The sequence below is a fragment of the Canis lupus genome, chromosome 20, assembly GCF_011100685.1.
Source record: "Canis lupus familiaris isolate Mischka breed German Shepherd chromosome 20, alternate assembly UU_Cfam_GSD_1.0, whole genome shotgun sequence".
NCBI lineage: Eukaryota > Metazoa > Chordata > Mammalia > Carnivora > Canidae > Canis > Canis lupus.
The window spans coordinates 22,124,376-22,143,681 of NC_049241.1; positions in this window are offsets into that span (position 1 = coordinate 22,124,376).

Consider the following 19,306-nt stretch of genomic DNA (forward strand, 5'->3'; position numbering starts at 1 on the left):
ATACAGACTGATTTGTTACCCAGTATTCATGCAAGTAACTTTAGTTTTAAGCTAATTGTAAATAAAAGTGAAGATATTCTTTTTTTTTTTTTTTTAAGATTTTATTTATTCATCCAGAGAGAGAGAGAGGCAGAGACACAGGCAGAGGGAGAAGCAGCAGGCTCCCTGCAGGGAGCCCGAAGTGAGACTGGATCCTGAGACTCCAGGGCCACGCCCTGGGCCGAAGGCAGGCACCAAACCGCTGAGCCATCCAGGGATCCCCCAAAGTGAAGATATTCTTGATTACATTTATAACATGAATTTTCTAGAAGCAGGACTCAAGACCATAGCCTTTGAGCTTCACAGACCTTCTATCACATCATTTGGCAGAAGGAGTAAATATTTACTGAATTGGAGAATGAAACTATGATTGCCCATTTCCTACAGGCTGCAGAGGTCACCAACGTTCAGGCACACTTTTGTAAGAAACAGTAAGTCTCTGGGGCACCTGGGCCATTGACTTATATCCTAGGTCTCTGCACATCTTGTGCATTGCCTGTTTGCTGGTATGGAAGTATTTAAACTGATGTGAAGATCCAAAAAAAAAAAAAAAAAATGAAGAAAAAAGCTGACAATGAAAACAAATTGGGAATTTTATCCCAGAGATGCTATCTACCAAAGCAATGAAATGTTTAAAACCTGACTCTGCTGCCCCTTCTTGCCATGTCCGTTCCTACTGACTACTCCTTCCAGGAAGATTATATTCCCCTCCCACTAGTACCAGGCTTTGCCACTGACATCTTATGGCCAAAGAAACATGTGTACAAGTGACATGTGCCACTTCCCTGGGGAAGTTCTAAGAGCCACTGTATAATTCCGCCATTTCTCTTTTCCTTCTGTTTAAGACAAATATGTTCCAAATAGGTGCTGCTCTTTACGTCTTAGTTTCACAAAGAGACATAGACACAGCCAATGCCAAGCTGAGATTTTTTGTAAGTCCCTAAAATTTTGCAGTGCTTTGTTAAAGCTGCAAAATTTGGCCTCTGCTGACTGATACAATGACTTTTTCTCAGCATGTATTCATGTCTTTAGGAGAAAAGCCTGTAGACAGTGTTTGTCAAAGACTTAATGGTAAAGCACACACCATATTTTCTCAAGCTTTATAAATTCTAAATAGGAAGGTAAAAAACAAAACATTAGAGATTTAAAAGTTAATTGGTGGGAGTTAGGGAAAAACAACTGGCTAGGAATCAAAAAATCTGCCTTAGCATATTCTCTAGTTTTCTAACTAGGTGCATACTCTATAGCAAGGCATTTCACCTGACCTTAGTCAGCTTCCCCATTATAAAACTGAAGGGGATCAAACCAGATAATAATCACCAAGGCACCTCATTCTGTTCTTTTCTTTTTTCTGAGTCTTATATTTGCCATTATCACATCACTGCAGCATTCACACAGAAAAGGGGAACAAAAGAGCAACCGCTTGCAACCCTATCACATGATTCTAGGGTAGAAGGAAACAAACTTGACATGTACATCTACTTAAATCAACACTTGATTATCAATGTAGATATTAAGCTCTGTTGGATGATCCCCAAAAACAGAATTACCACTCACCAACTGGGTCCCATCAGCAGCCTTGCTCACATATTCTAAAGTTCCCCGGAAAAACAGAATGGCCAATCTATCAGATACAATCTTTTGTGGATATTTTATTCTAAGACCATGAGAACCACTAACCTCCTCCCTTACTACTAAAGATAATTGCAAATTTCCAGAATTTCATAAAATTTGTTAATTTGGTCAGAAGAATGCAGAGCAATATATAATAGCCTATGCACTCTTATTTCATGCTCCTTTATACAAATCCATTAGACACTTCTTACCTACATGCTTCCTGCAATCCAAGCAAAGAACCTAAATCTACTGATGGTACCCCAGATCAGTCAGGGTCCAATCAGGAGAGAGAAGCTACGCCAATAATGTAAATAGGGAAAGTTTAATATAAGGAATGATTAACTGTAACATGAAATTAGCTAGTAAAAAAGTAAATAGAAGGGGCGCCTAGGTGGCTCAGTCTGTTAAGCATCTGCCTTTGGCTCAGGTCATGATCTCGAAGTCCTAGGATCAAGCCCTGAGGAAGGAAAGAGAGAGAGAGAGAGAGAACTCTAAAGAATGGAAGAAGGCAGATATAAAGAGCAGTTACATCCCTAGGGCTGAGACACAGTGACCAAGGGACAGCCTGTCTCCACAGGGCTGAGATCCAGGTGTACTCTACTCACTACATAGCAGGGAATTCACTGTGTGGTGTTGCATGTGCAGAACTTATTGGAATCCATCCTCTAGGGTGCCAGGGAAAGCTGTTCACAGAGAAGTGGCTCAACAGAAGTACATTGCTCCAAAACTGCCTAAGTAGGGATGCCAGGGGAAGCTGCTGGCTACTTAGATGCAGCCCTGGCCACCACACTGGCCACTACAGGAGCCTGGCATCAAAGAAGCACCCATGCTGCAGGAGCAGGGGGATGGTAAAAGCATACAAACTTCAGGAAACAAGCACTAGCGATGTCTCTCATGCTGCAGGAGCCAGGTGCTGGAGAAGCCAGGAAGGAAAACACCTCCCTCCTACAATGTCTCTCCACAGTACTCTCACATCACGCCGGTTGTCAAAGGAAGAACATTCAGAGTCCAGATCCATTTTCAAGGGCAGGCAACAGAGGGTGAATCTGGACCTGAGAGGCAATACGTTGATACCCAGCACAGATCCTACTGCAAGCAATTGCAATCAGTTCTTATAACCCAACACCCTGCAGGCATGCCACAGATATTAAGTTGATCCTGTGAGTACTACCCTGACAAAACTGATTTAGAGGGAGGAAAATTCTCGGGTCAAGAGGCAAACAAGTCTGATAGTAGCACAGAGAATAGCACTATTTCTGGGTCAAGTGCAGGGTTTTGTTTCCTGGAATACATCTAAATTGTCTCCTCCTTACTATATTCTGAGTTTGTAGTAAATCACTTTAGAGATGGTCCTTAGCCTGGCACAGTCGTTGAGAATACCAGTCTTCTGACAAAAGATGACAGACTTTGAATAACAAATCGCTCACTGAGCCATAAATAATGTTGCTCATATTTTGACCTTTGCTTGGCCATTTACATGAATGTGGTAACTGTTTTGTAACTAGATCATTTCAGGCCTGTATATGTGTCAGCGATGGCCTTTTGTCCAAGCTCTGGTCATTCTGCTAACCAAAATGCAGGCTAGAGGGCATATTTTCAACCAAAGAAGAAATCACACTCAACAACTCATATGCCCAGGAGAGCAGGATTAATGATCAAGTAGGGTCGCAAAGGATTCCATTAACAGGAAAGATCCAAAATGAAGGGAACAAACATTTGTCAAAACTCACTTTGGTAAAGATTACAAAATGCAGGCTTTAGGGAGAACCTCAGATGTAGGGAAAGACCCTGATAAAAAAAAATAAAATAAAATCATCACAATCCATTATCTCCAGAAAAGGAGAAAAGCCTATGAGACTAAAGTTCAAAACCCAACTACATCCTACATAGGAGCAGCGAGTCTAAAGGAGAAGGACAAAGAAAAGCTGACCGAAAAACAGAAGGATGGAAATAAATATACCTTGCAAGCACCCACCTTAATGCTTCAACAAAGCCCGGGCTGAGTAATGAATTTCAATTGGGGTGAAAAAAGCGGAAAATAAGGAAATCACGGGAAAAAAAGCAAACAAGTGTTTTTGTGTTTCTGTGTGGGCGTGCGGGGGGTGAATTCAAAATCTGGGAAATAACTTAGTCACCGTTTCACAGCACAGTCCAAGGGAGGACGAACAGAGGGTGAGACACACAGAACCGCCTCTGGCATGATTCTCTATCTCATACTCGGCAGCTTTGTCTTCCCAGCACGCCAGTTTTCAGTTTCTTATTTTTCCATTTGATATGGTCAGGTTTGGTCTTTTTTTTTTTTTTTTTTTTCTTTTTCCTCCTCCACAGGAATGTAAGCTCTGTGAAGGTAGAGAGGTGTCTCTTTTTTTCTTTATTTCCCCCAATATCTAGAACGATGCTAAGAAGAGGACACGTACTCCAGAGGTTATTTGTCGAAGAACTTAAAAAGAATCTGAGGAAGGAACTTTTTATTTGATAACACACCTAATATCAAGTGCATTCTAAACCAAGGGTCAGGAACTCATTAGGTAAAGGTCCAGATAATGATTTCGGCTTGGTGGGCCACTTATGGTGTCTATTGCATGTTTCTTGTCTTGTTTCGTTTCACTTTGACTGGTTGAAAACAACTATTAATTGTAAAACCACTTTTGGTTCTTTGGCTACACATGGAACAGGCAGCAAGCTGTATGCTAATCACAGTTTACTAACCCCTACTATACACTGCTATATATAAACTCAGACTATGAGAGCAACATATTTCCGAACTACACACACACACACACACACACACACACACACACACACACCACTATCAAGAAAAACTGGCTTGTACTTTTGTTTTCAAGGAGAGATTTTTTTTTCCCCTATTCTAAATGGGGAATTCAAGATCTAAAATTAGCCTCAATGACTATCTACTTAGGTTTTGTTTTAATTTTTTCAATCCAAATTTAATTGGATCTTATTGATGGAAAAAAAATAAATTCAAGGTCCTGAAGCAGGAAAATGCAAAGTGAGCAGGTTGCAGGACGGCAGCAGCAGAGAAGCTGCCTTGATTCCAAGCTTATGTATGGTCTGTGCCATCTCTCATTGTTTCCTATACATCTTACCAATTAAAGTTTCGGCAGCCTCATTAGTTTTTCAGGCTTTATGACTCAAGCATAGGGGTGGGGGAGAGGGCAGCGACCCACAAAACAAAGACTTCAATGTCTCCAGAAGCTGAGAAAATCCCAGCATTGTCAGGGCAGATACTATTTATAACCCGTGTAATGTGTACGCTCCTGAATGCATTTTCTACGGAGAATATCCGACCTACACTTCTGAATTCCTGGCTTTAGCAATGGTGAAGAAGTCCAGCAGCTTCGAGTCTGACGACTGAAACAGGGGTAAGGGAGTGGCGGGTGTGCTGGAGAACTCCTTGCTATTAACTATTTTCTGAGGTCCGGCATCATGTGACAGAATTAAAGGGTTCCTGTTTTTGACTCACCTTTGACAAGAAAGTGCCTCACTGCTATGACTTTTGAGTTTAAGTTACTGGAAAAATGTGGGGTCGGAAAATATCCTACAACTAGGCTGAAAGAAAAAAAAAGTTGTGGAAAACCCCATTTAACTTTTTTCCAGAAAAATACATACACACATACAAGAATCAATGTCAATCAATGTTACTGGATGTGTGTATATGTGGCTTATAATTATGCACATATTCTCTGCGTATATTTACGTTTTTCTCCTTTTACACCAGAGGGGGTGAGGGGCTTTCTAGGAAGGTATCTTGACACAATGCTGCCCACAGTGGAGGGTGTTGGGCAGCCTAGCATCGCAGCAAAACCTCTGCAGTGATTGATTACATGGACTCTTGCAAGCCTTGCTCATTACCTCCATTCCATTCAGGGATCCCAACCAAATTAATTTTCTCCTGTGCCAATTCTATCACATCCCCTGGGTTTACAAAGAAATTTTACCAGGCCATCAGAACCCAAAAGGGGGGACTGAACATTTTTGTTCTGGCAGAAACTTAAAATAGAGCTTAAAAATAAAACAATGAGAATGAATTTTTAGCTCTGCAAAGCTCTTAGTTTCTAGAAATTTCTTTTACAACTACAAAAAAAAAAAAAAATCCCCACTCTTGCTTTTATTGCTACATTTAAACTGCAAGCTACTAGGAAACTAACTTAAAAATTCCAAGGTTTTAATTCCATGTGTGACCTAACATATTTCAGAATAAACAGTCACATCAAAGTTTAAGTTGGACAAAGTTTGCCAGGACATCACTGGTAACGAGTCTCCCACAAATACCACTGTCCAATAGAAATATAAAGCACAACACGTACATAAATTTAAATTTTCTTGTATCTGTTTTCAAAAAGAAAAACAAATTAAAACAGGCAAATTAACCATATCTTATTTAACCTAGTATGCCCAAAATATTGTTTCAACATTTACCAATATTAAAAATTAGTAACCAGATATTTTACATCCTTTTCTTTATACTAAGTCTATGAAATCTGCTGACCATGTTATACTCACAGCACATCTCAATTTGAGCTAGTCATATTTCAAGTGCTCAATGGCCATATGTGGCTAGTGCTGCCATATTGGACAACAAAGCTCTGAAGGCTTCTTTTATGCTTCTTTGAACTCGCTCTTCCAACCCAGTTGCAATGACATGGCTATCATCAGGAGAAGATATTCTGAGAAGTGTTTCAACTTCTTGGACAAGTTCACACTCCGGCTTCACTCTCTGGCATGTCCACACTTGGGGCCATCTGTTACAATGGAACAATGCCCACCCGAAAGAAGTTACCAGCTTCCAGAACCAGACATGCAACGACAGCAAGAAGATTCTCCTAGCTTAAGCAGTTTCAAATTCTGAACTTCTGAACTTCATTTTTCCCAGGTGCTGCAACTGGACATTTTAGCAGGGCTTAAATTAGTATCATTTCTGAGATACTGTCTTTGAAAGAGGGGGGAAAAAAAAAAAGCAAGCCTGAACCTTTTTTAGGATGGGCCTTTGAGGAAGAAGGTTACAGGAAACACAAGCTAACACTGGAGGAGACACTGCTGCCTTTATATGGCATTTAAAAAAAAAAAACAAATCGTGACTTATAAAATCCCTTCAGTGTGAAGCTTTATTCCCATCCTACCTTCAACTGAACTATAGCTGCTTTTCTTAAGCTATTATAATGTTCTAATATATAAATGTTTACTTTTTTTTCTTCTTGAAGGTGAATGAATCCTCTTACTGAAATCTCAAACTATTAATCAGATAGGATTAAGGAAAAGTAGAGCTGACAACTGCTGTTTTTTATTTTAAACGCTCTCCTTTGATTTTTTTCATACCATGTGCTATTTATAAGAAAAGTTTTAATTTATTAAAGAAAATTAGCCTACTAATGCCTATATATTCCAACAGTGCTTCCCTTGTGAATAAACACTTTACTCCTCTGACTTTAAAATATACCTTTGACCCCAAATCCTCTTATGTTTTATGAAAATATTCACAAAAATATTCATAAATGTTTTATTTAAATACAGTTCCTTCCACTAAATTTTTTTAAATAGCTAATGAGAATATGTAAGTCAAAAGCTCAAACTGTACTTCATTCATGTATTCGTTCAACACCTATTTACTTACTGCCCAAGTTATAGCAGACACTATACAGGTACTACAGGGGTGCTGGGGCAACGGAAACAAAAATGGTCTCTACTGAGTAGAGCTTAAAATCTAAGCTCGAAAGATGGCCAACTGAGTAATAACAGTAAGGATACAAGCATTAATATGGAGGAACTGTGCAGTGTAATGGATGAATGGATGGATAGACAGAGAGGGATATTGAAGCTAAGATTTAATGGATGTAGAGCTGGGAAAACTAAGGGAAGAGGGAGGGAGTTACAGATGAAGGGAGAAATCAAGTGCAAGTACCCAGAACAAAAACAAGGGAATAAACAAGAAACTGGAGAGGAAACAAAAGAAGAAAAAGAAAAAATGTTGGGATCCCTGGGTGGCGCAGCAGTTTGGCGCCTGCCTTTGGCCCAGGGTGCGATCCTGGAGACCCGGGATCGGTTCCCACGTCGGGCTCCCGGTGCATGGAGCCTGCTTCTCCCTCTGCCTGTGTCTCTGTGTCTCTGCCTCTCTCTCTCTCTCTCTCTCTCTCTCTGTATGACTATCATAAATAAATAATAAAAAATTAAAAAAAAATTAAAAAAAAAAAAAAAGAAAAAGAAAAAATGTTGAGGACGGTTGGATGACAGAAAGAAAAAGGAGACAATGGTGGGAGACAACAAGGGAGAATGGGGTGGGGGGTAGCTTCACAGGTGCCCTTAAGTTGTAGGATTTTGTCTTCACAATGAAAAGCCATCCTGGGCTTTTCAGATTTGAAAAGTTCAGAAGAGAGTGGCTGAGACTTGGAGCACAATCTAGCCCCGGAAAAAGTTCCTGCAGTCTGGATTCCCAAAACCCAAACTTAGGTAGACCACACACCAAGTTATAGAGCTACAAATATATATGCAGGAGGAGAGATGTTCTTGATCTCTGGTTTAACTTTGTACTGTGGAGTTGTTCCAGGTTAAAACACAATGCAGAATGTTGTCATCACATCCCAAAAAGCCTTGATAAAACAAGGGGTGCCTACGTGGCTCAGTTGGTTGAGCATTCAACTCTTGGTTTTGGCTCAGGTCATGATCTCATGGGTCATGGGTCAAGACCCACATCGGGCTCTGCACTCAGCATAGACTCTGCTTGGGATTCTCTCTCCCTCACCCCCTGCTCCTCCTGCTGGTACTCTCTTTTTCTTTCTAATAAATAAATAAAACTTAAAAAAAAAAAAAAAAACATAACCAAGGCACTAAAGTAAAAAAGTTTTAGCTTCAACTTAAACATTAATATTATTATATTTCCTATATTATACTTCCTTTTAATTTGTGTGTGTGTGTGTGTGTGTGTCTCAAGCATAGAAAGAAGGATTTAACAAACACCCATATAAGTACCATCCAGGTCTTAAGATGCTACTCTGGATATCTGATTCCTTTTGTTTTTTAGAAATAAAACATAATGGGACTCCAGAATGGCTAAGCGGTTAGTGCTTGCCTTGGGTCAGGTCGTGATCCCAGGGTCCTGGGATCGAGTCCCACATCAGGTTTCCTGCGAGAAGCCTACTTCTCCCTCTGCCTATGTCTCTGCCTCTCTCTCTCTTTCTCATGAATAAATAAATAAAATATTTTAAAAAAAAGAAATAAAACATCATTCATTCAATTTAAGACCATCTTGTATTCTTGCCTGTTTTTCCTTCATCCATTTCTCTTCTCAGAAAGAAATTGTTTTCCTGAAGTTGATGTTTCTTTCCAAACCAAGTTTTTCATATACAAATACACACACTTTCATTAAGAGTATATGGTAATGTTTTGTATGTATTTTAAGTGCAACCTATCCTACCCACCCTGCAATTTGCATGTTTAATTCAGTATCTTTAAAAACATACAGCAGGAATATTTGAGGAGCTAAGACAGTTTTTTCTTTTTTTTTAAGGAACACTTCAGGTATACCAAAAGAAAAGAAGAAAAATATAATAAGCACACCCATCACACAGCTTAAGAAATAAAACATTAAAGATATAATCAGGTTGATTTTTAAAGGCATTCTGCAAAGACTGTTCAGGAGTTTTGTATTGCTAAAGGTTATAGGGGTAGCTTCAGAACAAGCATCATCTCTTCGGACTACCATGCCTGGAAGTCATTGATGAATTTTTGTGTAACTTCTCTGACAGTCCTGCATGCAAAGCAAAAGTGTCTATGTTCTCCTTTACCCTATCCCACTTTGGTGACAACTAACAGCCACAGACTTGCAGCACCTTAACTTTCTAACATAAGAACAGCATTTTTTTTTTCATGTAACATCCTCACTTAATGGTGCTAGTCAAGTATCACCAAAGTAAATATCATCATCATCATCATCATCATCATATATGTCATGAGCTATACTAACCATTTCTCGGACGTTCACACATAATGTTCATAAAACCCTATTAAAGGTTTCTACAGATAAAGCAAGTAAGTCAGAGAGATGTTAACAAGATGCCCAAGATCAGGAGATGGTAATGTTGGAGACTAAATTTGAGCTACATCTGTCTGATTCTCAAGCCCTGGTCTTAATCAGTACATAAAAATTATATTAGAAAAAAAACCCACTTCCAACGATGCAGAGTAACTGGTACCAGATTATCTCTTCCCCTGTAATTAACCAGAAGAAAATTCCTTAGACAAGATATAGGAAACAACAGTTTTCGGTCCCTAAACAATAGGCATATCATGACTATGATCCCTGGAAAAAGAGGAACAAATGAGCAGTATAACCAACTAAGCTTTCTGCCTAGAAGTCTTTTCCCAATTGTGAGGCAGAGAGGGGTCATGTGAGCAGAGCAAAGCAATCTCAATGAGTTGAGAGGAAAGGGTTGCAACAGGGGAAAAATAAAGTAGTTGGGACATGTAGGCTTAAGTGCCAAAAAGGAAGGTACTATGAAAAAAAAGGGGGTGGAGGGAATCTAAAAAACCTTCACAGGAGTCTCCTTGAGTCTTTAGCTAAGTAGCAAGATATAAATGCAGAGGGTGAGACTCTGTAAGGCTGAGCAAAAAGCAATAACCAGAAGGAAAGACTACCAGAAAAAAGCATCTGTTGGGAACCAAAAGCTGAACAACTCTCAGAGCCCACAGAGGGCTGAGAGACAGTCACAGTCCAACCCACTGAAGTATAGAGCCTCCATTAAACACCTGTATGTAGCCCTCAACAGACTCCAGAAAGTATCTAACTTGGGAATAAGGGTAAAGAGGTCTACTATAAAGCTACTCTTAGGTTGCTTTTAAAAGGTTGTTTTAATCTTTGTGAGATTAAAACCTTTAAAAGAAAAATCAAGCTGTTCCCAGGTAAATTAACTGCCTGCCAGAACAAAACTCAACACTTCTTTGAGAAAGACAACAAAATCCAGAGACTCAACAGCATGACATTCACAATGACTACCAATAAAAATACTGCTAGACATGTGGGCAGGAAAGATTTAACTCAGCAGGCCTGGGTTGCTCAAAACCTTTGCACATTCCAAAGAAAAGTCTGTCTTCAGGACCGGCTTTGGTTGCCTCTGAGGAGATAACCTCTGAGCCCTTGGAATATTCTCCTTGATTAGACTGTTTTTGTATGCCTGAGGCCTTGGGCCATGCTGTACCAGTTTACTGGAGGAGTTTATCCTAGAAAAGTTTTCCTAACAAAGTGATTTAGGGTGAACATCTGTTTTTGCAGAATTCTATCTATAATGCTTCAGTATTTTTGCCTTTTGTTCATAACACCAATCAAAAGCAAACAATGTCAACAACACAACCACCAAAAAAACTCAAAAAACAAAGGCACCCTCTGCAAATTACTGGTTGTGCCCTGAACTTCATTCTATAAACTTTAATCAACTTGTCAGTAAGTTTAAAATTAAAAAAAAGAAAAAGAAAAAAAACAAAATGGCATACCCCATTCATTCTGACTGGATATAATAAACTTCACACCTTTTAAAGAAATCTTAAATGTTCAGCAGTTAGATAACTCCACAAAAGCTGCCAATGAAGAAACCTGTGTTTCGGGGTGGCTCAATTCATTAAGCATCTGCCTTCAGCTCAGGTCACAATCCCAAGGTCTTGGGATCAAGCCCTGTGGCAGGTTCCCTCCTCAGAGGGCAGCCTGCTTCTCCCTCTCCCTCTCTCGTACTTTCTGTCTCCCTCTCAAATAAATAAATAAAACCTTCAAGCAAGCAAACAAACAAACTTGTGCTCCAATGTCAGATCTATGAATAGCATTTGGTGACTTTTCCACTAAAGCAACAGAAAACAATTTGAAATGCAAGGATAATGGCCTAGGTCTTTACAGCAGTAAAATCTATCAAAATCCCTATACTATGGCTCTTAGTTACACAAAATGTGTACATGGCTCTGAGAAAGGGAATGATATCAATGCCCAAATATATTGGGAAATGTAACAGTGCTTCCAAGAGGGGAAATTATTCCACTTGGCACAAATAAACGTATCAATGATTGGAAAGATTTTTGTACACATTCTACCTACTGACTGATCCAAACTTCCTTGTATTTTACCTTATCCGTCTTAGCTACCTGACTGTGTCAATGAAAAGTTATCTTCAAGAGTAATGCGGAAGGATGAGAAAATCTTGTCTGAGTCAGACTTATTGGTGCCCAAATGCTAAGCATTTTCATTGCAGGGCCAATTCCCCTCAGTCCTGAACTCTTGACACCCTTACTATTCCAATTATAAACCTTTCTCATTGTCTGCCCAACCCACTGAGTGGGAGACAACAAAATGGTTTTACGATGTGCCAACTGAGGACAAGAAGGAAACCAACCAACTAAATCGTTTGCATGCATGACCCAATTCTTGCTCTTCACTGAACCCAAAGAAAGAAAAACAATAACTTTATCATTAACTCAAAAAACTCTGTTGCCCATATCTGCAGCAGAACTTCATGAAGAAAACTGAACTACATCTGAAAATATATATTAGAAAAAGCCCAGGAAATAATTCAGGCAACAAATAAGTAGAAGTTCAGAGAATGAGACAATAATCATTGGGAGAAAAAAAAATCAAGCTATGAAAATTAAAAACTGACAGAAGTAAAAAAAGTAGTCCATTTAGTTAAATCAACACTTAAAAATTTGATCCTATAAGCATATTTTATAACTCAGCTTCTCTTCTCTACTAAATCTACCTCTGAGAGCAAACATCTCAAAACACATTCTCCAAGTATCCGTTAACAAGGCAATCCCCTCAACCGACGTGCCCCTTTCCCTTTTCGAAGCATTTCTACAATGGTAATCGAATTTTTCACTACACCATCCCTGTGAGATTGCACCATTCCCATTTTAGACAAACCTGGTCATGTCAGGCACCTTGGATAAGGTCACTGAGCTATTCTGGGACAGAGCTAAGACTATAACTTACTATCCTCATTCTTTCCACAACAGTGCATGATTTTGCTTATTCTCCTTACCCTGTTCCTATTTTTACTACTGTCCCATTTGTTTCTCAAAAGTGTCTACTAACCTAAAGTCCTACTCAAAGTATACGGGGTTGCAAAGGGCAGAAACCCACTGAAGGGAGTACAAGGAAGGAAAAATTATAAGGAAGCAGCACATGATATCACAGCTGCCCAAGGACAAAAGTGAAATACAGCTGGGGCGCTGAGGGACTGGAATTGGGATGAAGACAAAGCTCTCCTTGCCATCACTCTCAGGGGTCATCTAGTGGCATTCTTAAGAAATCTGTGCCTCTCCTCGCATACCTACTCTACGTGGTCCCTCTTTGTGCAGATGGCCTTAGTTCACACATGGTCCAAAGTGATCATCAAGGTCTCCCATTCCTTCCTCATGCTTCTACACTTCACGGACTACAATAACACTGTAGCTTTACTCAAACTCTCTCAAGAGTGAAGTAGCTGTCTGTTGGCCCAAGGACGGTTTGGCAGGCTCTGGTTAGATGTCTATCTACCACTGGTTTGGTTAGCTATAGGGAAGGTAGGGAACAAGGCAGCAGCCGGAAAACCATTCTGGTAATAGATAATCAATATATTATAACAGGGCAAGATGCTAGTACCACCAAGCCCTCACTGAACTTAATGAAACCCCTCATTTTAAAGATGAGAATACTTAAGTCTGAATGCTACAAGGACTTACCTAAGGTGACAGATGCACTGTGGTAGTCATGCCTACAGTCCAATACCCTGGTTCTCTGAAGCCACAGATTTTATTCTGAAACCTATCATTGAAATTGTTTAATCCATAGCTAATGGTATAGTTCCTTTCTCACATCAGGCTATCATCTTGATATACAAACAGCAAATCTATGATTACCCATAATGTGTAAATACTCATAAGATATTCCCTACCTGTAAAGCAAGAAGTCTCTACCACAGCTACCCATTAGAATCACTTTAGGAGCTTTTTAAAAAAATACCACTGCCTGTGTCCCGCCCTAGACCAATTATATCAGAATCTCAGGACAGCCTTGTGACACTGGTATTTTAGTTTTTTAAAAGCCCCCCAGCTCATTCTAATGTGCAGAGTTAAAAATCACTACTTTAAAACCTTAAAATTAATGTGCAACTATATCTACAGAAATTCTTCAATACCCCTACTTCAATTCAAATTCAAAATAAGGAAAAGTTTTCAAATAATTTAGCCATGTATTTTAGAGTATACGTTTTAGAAAAATTTTCTATAGCTAGAGCTACTACCATTTATTGATCACCCTATGATATGCTCTACAAATTAAGTAGAATATAAGTTCCATGAGGGTAAGAGTTTGGTTTGCTTCTGTCATATTCCCATTGTCTACTATGGTGCCTTGCACAATATAGATGCTTAAGAAAGATTTGTTGGAGGAACAAATGAATGAATGGTCTTATTTATCTCTCAAGTGCCCTTGAAGGTAGGCATTATTATTTCCTTGTCACTGATGAGGATTTTTTTCAAGCTAAGAAAGATAGCACACATGCTCCACTTACACATAATGTTGAAATTACATGTCTTTGCAGGAAGTTAATCAAAACTGATCTTTTGATCAAAGATTAAAACTGGCAGATTTTAAAAAGTTACTTTGTCTTTTTTTTTTTTTTTTTTTTTTTTTAAAGATTCCATTTACTCATCCATGAGAGACACAGAGAGAGAGAGAGGCAGACAGAGGCAGAGGGAGAAGCAGGCTCCATGCAGGGAACCCAATGTGAGACTCGATCCCGGGTCTCCAGGATCAGGCCCTGGGCCAAAGGCAGGCGCTATACCACTGAGCCACCCGGGCTACCCTAAAAAAGTTACTTTGAATATTAGCTCTGTTTCTTTATTTCAAAAGCTGAGCATATTGCCATCAAATACATCTTTGGACTGTTCAAGTTCATAGTGAACAATAATCCCGGAATAGAGTTTAAAACTCAAGCCACATATCTAACTCAGTGTTTTAAGAACTGAATGGAAAAAATTAACCACATTTAATCTAAAATATGACTCACTGCTTAGTAAAGTAATGAGTTGGCGAGCAGAGTCAAAGCCACCTGAATTATCCCTGAACACTGGCCTTGGTCATTCTTGGCATTAAATCCTACAATGAGATATCAAAATTTGTAGTAAGCTTTTGAAAAATAATATCCAATTCTTCTGGCCAGCCAATGCCAGGCTCAGGATAAAAGGCCCAAAGATAGATAAGCCTGCTTAAAATACTCAGCTTAAAACAAATAAAGAGAAGCAAAAAGGGAAGAGATGAAAAATCAAAAGAAAATTAGAATTTTTAACAACATCCTTCCTTACCTCCAGTCACGCAAAACTGACTGCTAATGGAAACTGAATCTCTGTGTCTCAACTGGGGTAGAAATTTCATAATTTGCCAAGATAAAAGAGCTCAGCAAAAGAAGTGAAGAGAAACCTCTTCCTCTTATTTAATTAAAACAATATTTGGGGAAGAACATTTAAGATATCATATTAAGAATTTAGAATGCCATAAAACTGGTATTAAATATCTAATGAGTAAATAGAATTTTTCTTATATAATTTTTTTCTTACATAAATTTTGATGTTCTTAGTATAGTGTCTGAACTAAGAGTGCAGGAAGGCCCCAGAGATAAACCTGGTTTAACTGTCACTATAAAGTGTGCATGCCCTATCAGCAAGAAGGGCAGAATGAATGAAACAAGAACCCAGAGTCTAGGAAAGAAACAACCTACAATATGTCATCATTTGGCAAATATTTAAATACTAATGTTAGCCTGATGCTATGCCATTTTCAAAAGCAAAAGTCTTCTACCCACGACATTATGTTCCACAGAGAAAGATATACTTAGTTCACTGGTGTTAATACACACTCACGTGACCCTGTGGGTTTTTATTTTTAATTCATAAGCTCTATTACATCACACTTCAATATGAGCAACAGCCTTATAAAAGAACCATGTGATAAACCAGTTGGCCCAATGTCTAAGATGCATCCTGATGAAGCATCTGGGAATCCTTCCCTTAACCCCTGCAATGCACCACAGTATTATTTAGAAAATTACTGTCCAGGCCTCCTAAATGATACCTTAGTCATGCTGCCCTACAGCCTAGTGGAGAAGAGATCAGGGTAAGAAATCAATGACACAGCAATACTGGTTGGGATCATACTTTAGTTCAACTCTTGCATAAGAATGTAAAAAACTATATACTCTCTCCCCACACCCAACTCATTCCTTATGCTATTCCTCCTCCACACACTACATGGCACCCTGGTAACGCCGAAGAGTTAAGATAGCTCAGAGTTTCCAAGGGTAGGCACAGGGCCCCACAAAGGAGCTCTGAAGGCATTCCTTTTGTGTAGTGTCCCTGGCAGGCATGTGCCAGGTCCTGTGCTTTAGCCTTCTGCTGATACTTGCTTTAGCCATCACTCTGCTACCCAACTTCAGTCTTCCATGTTTCGGTATAGATTTTTGTTCAGTGCATGGAAAAATGTTTATGGCACAAAAATGTTTATGGTAAAATTAAAAAGGAAAGAGTCTGAACCATAAAAAAGGAGGGGGGTAGATATTTCTGAGTTTCAAACTTCTTAAACACTATCTCCAGTCACTCAGGGACTGTCTGAGAAGTCAGTGAAGCCAGCTCTATCTGTTCTGTGGTTTCTGCTCAGTGCTCCCATTTTTACTTTACAAATCAGTCCATCTGAACACACAAAAAACAATTTTAAACACCTTTCATTCCCCATGTTTCCAAGGGCTCTGTATACAGTTTTTACAGCTGTATTTATTATCCGATTACTGAATTAATCTCCATCTCTTCCATCTCTTCCATCAACTATAGCTCCATGAGGACATAGACTATGCCTGCTTTATAACTAGGTGACCATTCATCAGTTTTCCTGTAACAGTTCCAGTTTACACCTGTTGTCCTGGAGTAATTATTAATAGTGCCACCTTTGCCTCTTGAAGGTATTTACTGGACTAAAACTTATATGGTTATCCTAGGTTTAGTTTGTCATCGAATCCCCAGTAACTACTGCTATTGCAACTATATAGTCAGTAAATAGTAACTGAATAATTAGTGAGCAAAGAGTCTAATTTTATATATCTGTATATTCATTTTTTTTTAAATATCTACCAAGTAGCTTTCCGACAAATGAAGTTGCTAAACAGAGAGAACCATCAAATATATGGCCAACTCTTAAGTCTCTGGCATTCTTAGTTACTAAATACACAATACTTTAGATCAACTCTAGAAGCACCTTTGTATCCATATTACTCCAAAATAGGTCACTGGAAGATTAATTGCTTTGATGAGGTCAGTACCTCAAAGGCTGTGTAAAGAGCACTTTGACGCGAATAAAGGTATCAAAGTAGTTTATCTACCACAGAAGTACAATAAAGTGTCCCGCTTTACTGCACCTAGTAAACAAAGGTGTTGCCTGTATATATGTCATTGAGACTCACCAAATTCACCCATAAGTGTAAAAGAAACTATATTTCATTTCCATGTATTAATTGGCTTTAATCAATATAAAAGACCTTTGTTAAACAACTGTCTTAGAGCAGGGCAATGTAAAATTAGGCAGTTCATGCGTTTGCTTTGGGCACTAGCCAATCTCTGATCATTAATTCCATTAAAGCAATAATAGTTCAGGTGAACTATCTCCTAATACAGTCCTGAATTCCCCATTAATCAGGATGAAAAAGTAAGAGATCCACAGACTGCCCCAGGCAGTAAGAGAACATCCAAGCGTTCCTCAGGTCTGAGGTGTACGATGGCATCCCTAACACAGCTCCTCGAGCGCTACCATGTCTCACAGGAATTTTAAATAAAAGACAAGTCAGGCTTTAAGACTACCAGCCAACATGCTGGGAGAAATCCCGTACGAGAGAATCTGGTGCAAATAGAATTAATTTCTTGGGGGGCTCCACCAAGAAAAAGCAGACCGCTTTGTTTTCCTTTATGTTGAAAATTCTGAACAATCTATGCAGCCAAGATAAGAATCTTCTACAGAGAACTACACAGGGATGAGTGTGTAAAACCCTCTTCAAAAGGAAGCTGTGCATCAGAATTTCCTTGCATTACTCATTTTACTGGCTTGTCTTTTTTCCTGTCTTAATTACACATGGAACCAATCTAACAATAATTGTGGTTTTGATTACAAATCCATAGGCTCAGAGTTTTAATTTTAAGTAGAAGAGCTCCATCTTTAAGCTAGCAGAGTTTCATTCCTTATACAAAGCTTCAGAGAATAGCCTGAATTCTTAACACACGGGTTCAAGGATCCACATATAAAAGTCCATAAATCTTACTGTTCCATGTACAAATTTACAATAGGCTAAACATATTTTTTATAGGGAAAGAGTTCTTAGCTCCAAATTATAAACTGGTTCTTGAGTTAAGAACCTTATTATTACATGAATTTCTCATTTAAAAAAGAATCTCTGTAAAAAGAATAGTAAAATGAATGACTCAGTTTAAAAAAAAGTTTAGTACTGCAAACAGCCTGTGCCCAAAATTTGCTTTGCAAGGTAGATTTTCACATGGCTAGTATAACATTAAATGGAGTAAATCATAGTAACTCTATATGCCATTCCTCTAAAAACATGTTTCTTCACTCACCAAATATTATCTATTATATTTCATGCATGTTTTAGGTATTGAGGAAGAATAAGCATTCTTCCTGCCCTTATAGCATGTATAGTCTAGTGGAAGAGATGACAATAAACAAGCAAGTAAATGATTAAAATACATAATCACTAATGTTCTTAATCACTATGAAAGAAATCAACTAGCAGCTGTGATTAATTATTACATCAAGTGGTCAGCGAAGGCCTCACTCTTTTTCCCTCCATGGCAAGAAAAAAAAATCTTTAAATAACTGGAGCTAGAGAGGACCATACAGAGCTTCTTATTTTTAGTACAGAGTACCTTTAAAATATTGAGTAACAAAATGAAGTTTTCAATTAAATTAAAAATAAATAAATAAAATATAAACTATTAAAAATTTAAATAGTTCATGGTTGTTAAAATATTCATGATTTTAAAATTCTAGCTTCTAACTAAAGAGCAAAAATTAAGGGACACCTGGGTGGCTCAGCGGCTGAGTGTCTGCCTTCGGCTCAGGGCATGCTGGGTCCAGGGATCGAGTCCCTCATCAGGTTCCCTGTGAGGAGCCTGCTTCTCTCTCTGCCTGTGTCTCTGCCTCAATCTCTCTCATGAATAAATAAATAAATCTTAAAAAAAAAAAAAGAACAAAAATTAAAAATGGAGAGGAGGTTAAGAAACGTGTCAATAGGGGCAGCCCTAGTGGCTCAGCGGTTTAGCACTGCCTTCAGCCCAGGGATCCTGGAGACCCGGGATCGAGTCCCACGTCAGGCTCCTTGTGTGGGGCCTGCTTCTCCCTCTGCCTGTGTCTCTGCCTCTCTATCTCTCATGAATGAATAAATAAAATCTTTAAAAAAAAAGAAAGAAACGTGTCAACAGATGAATTATTTTTCTAATTTGAACTGGTTAGCTAAGGAGGCAAAAGGAAATTGTAAAGTCATGAAAAGCTGCAAGACAAATTTATGTCATGTTAGAGACTCAGTTTCTTGTGAGCTTAAACAGAACATGCATGAAAAGTCAGAGAAGG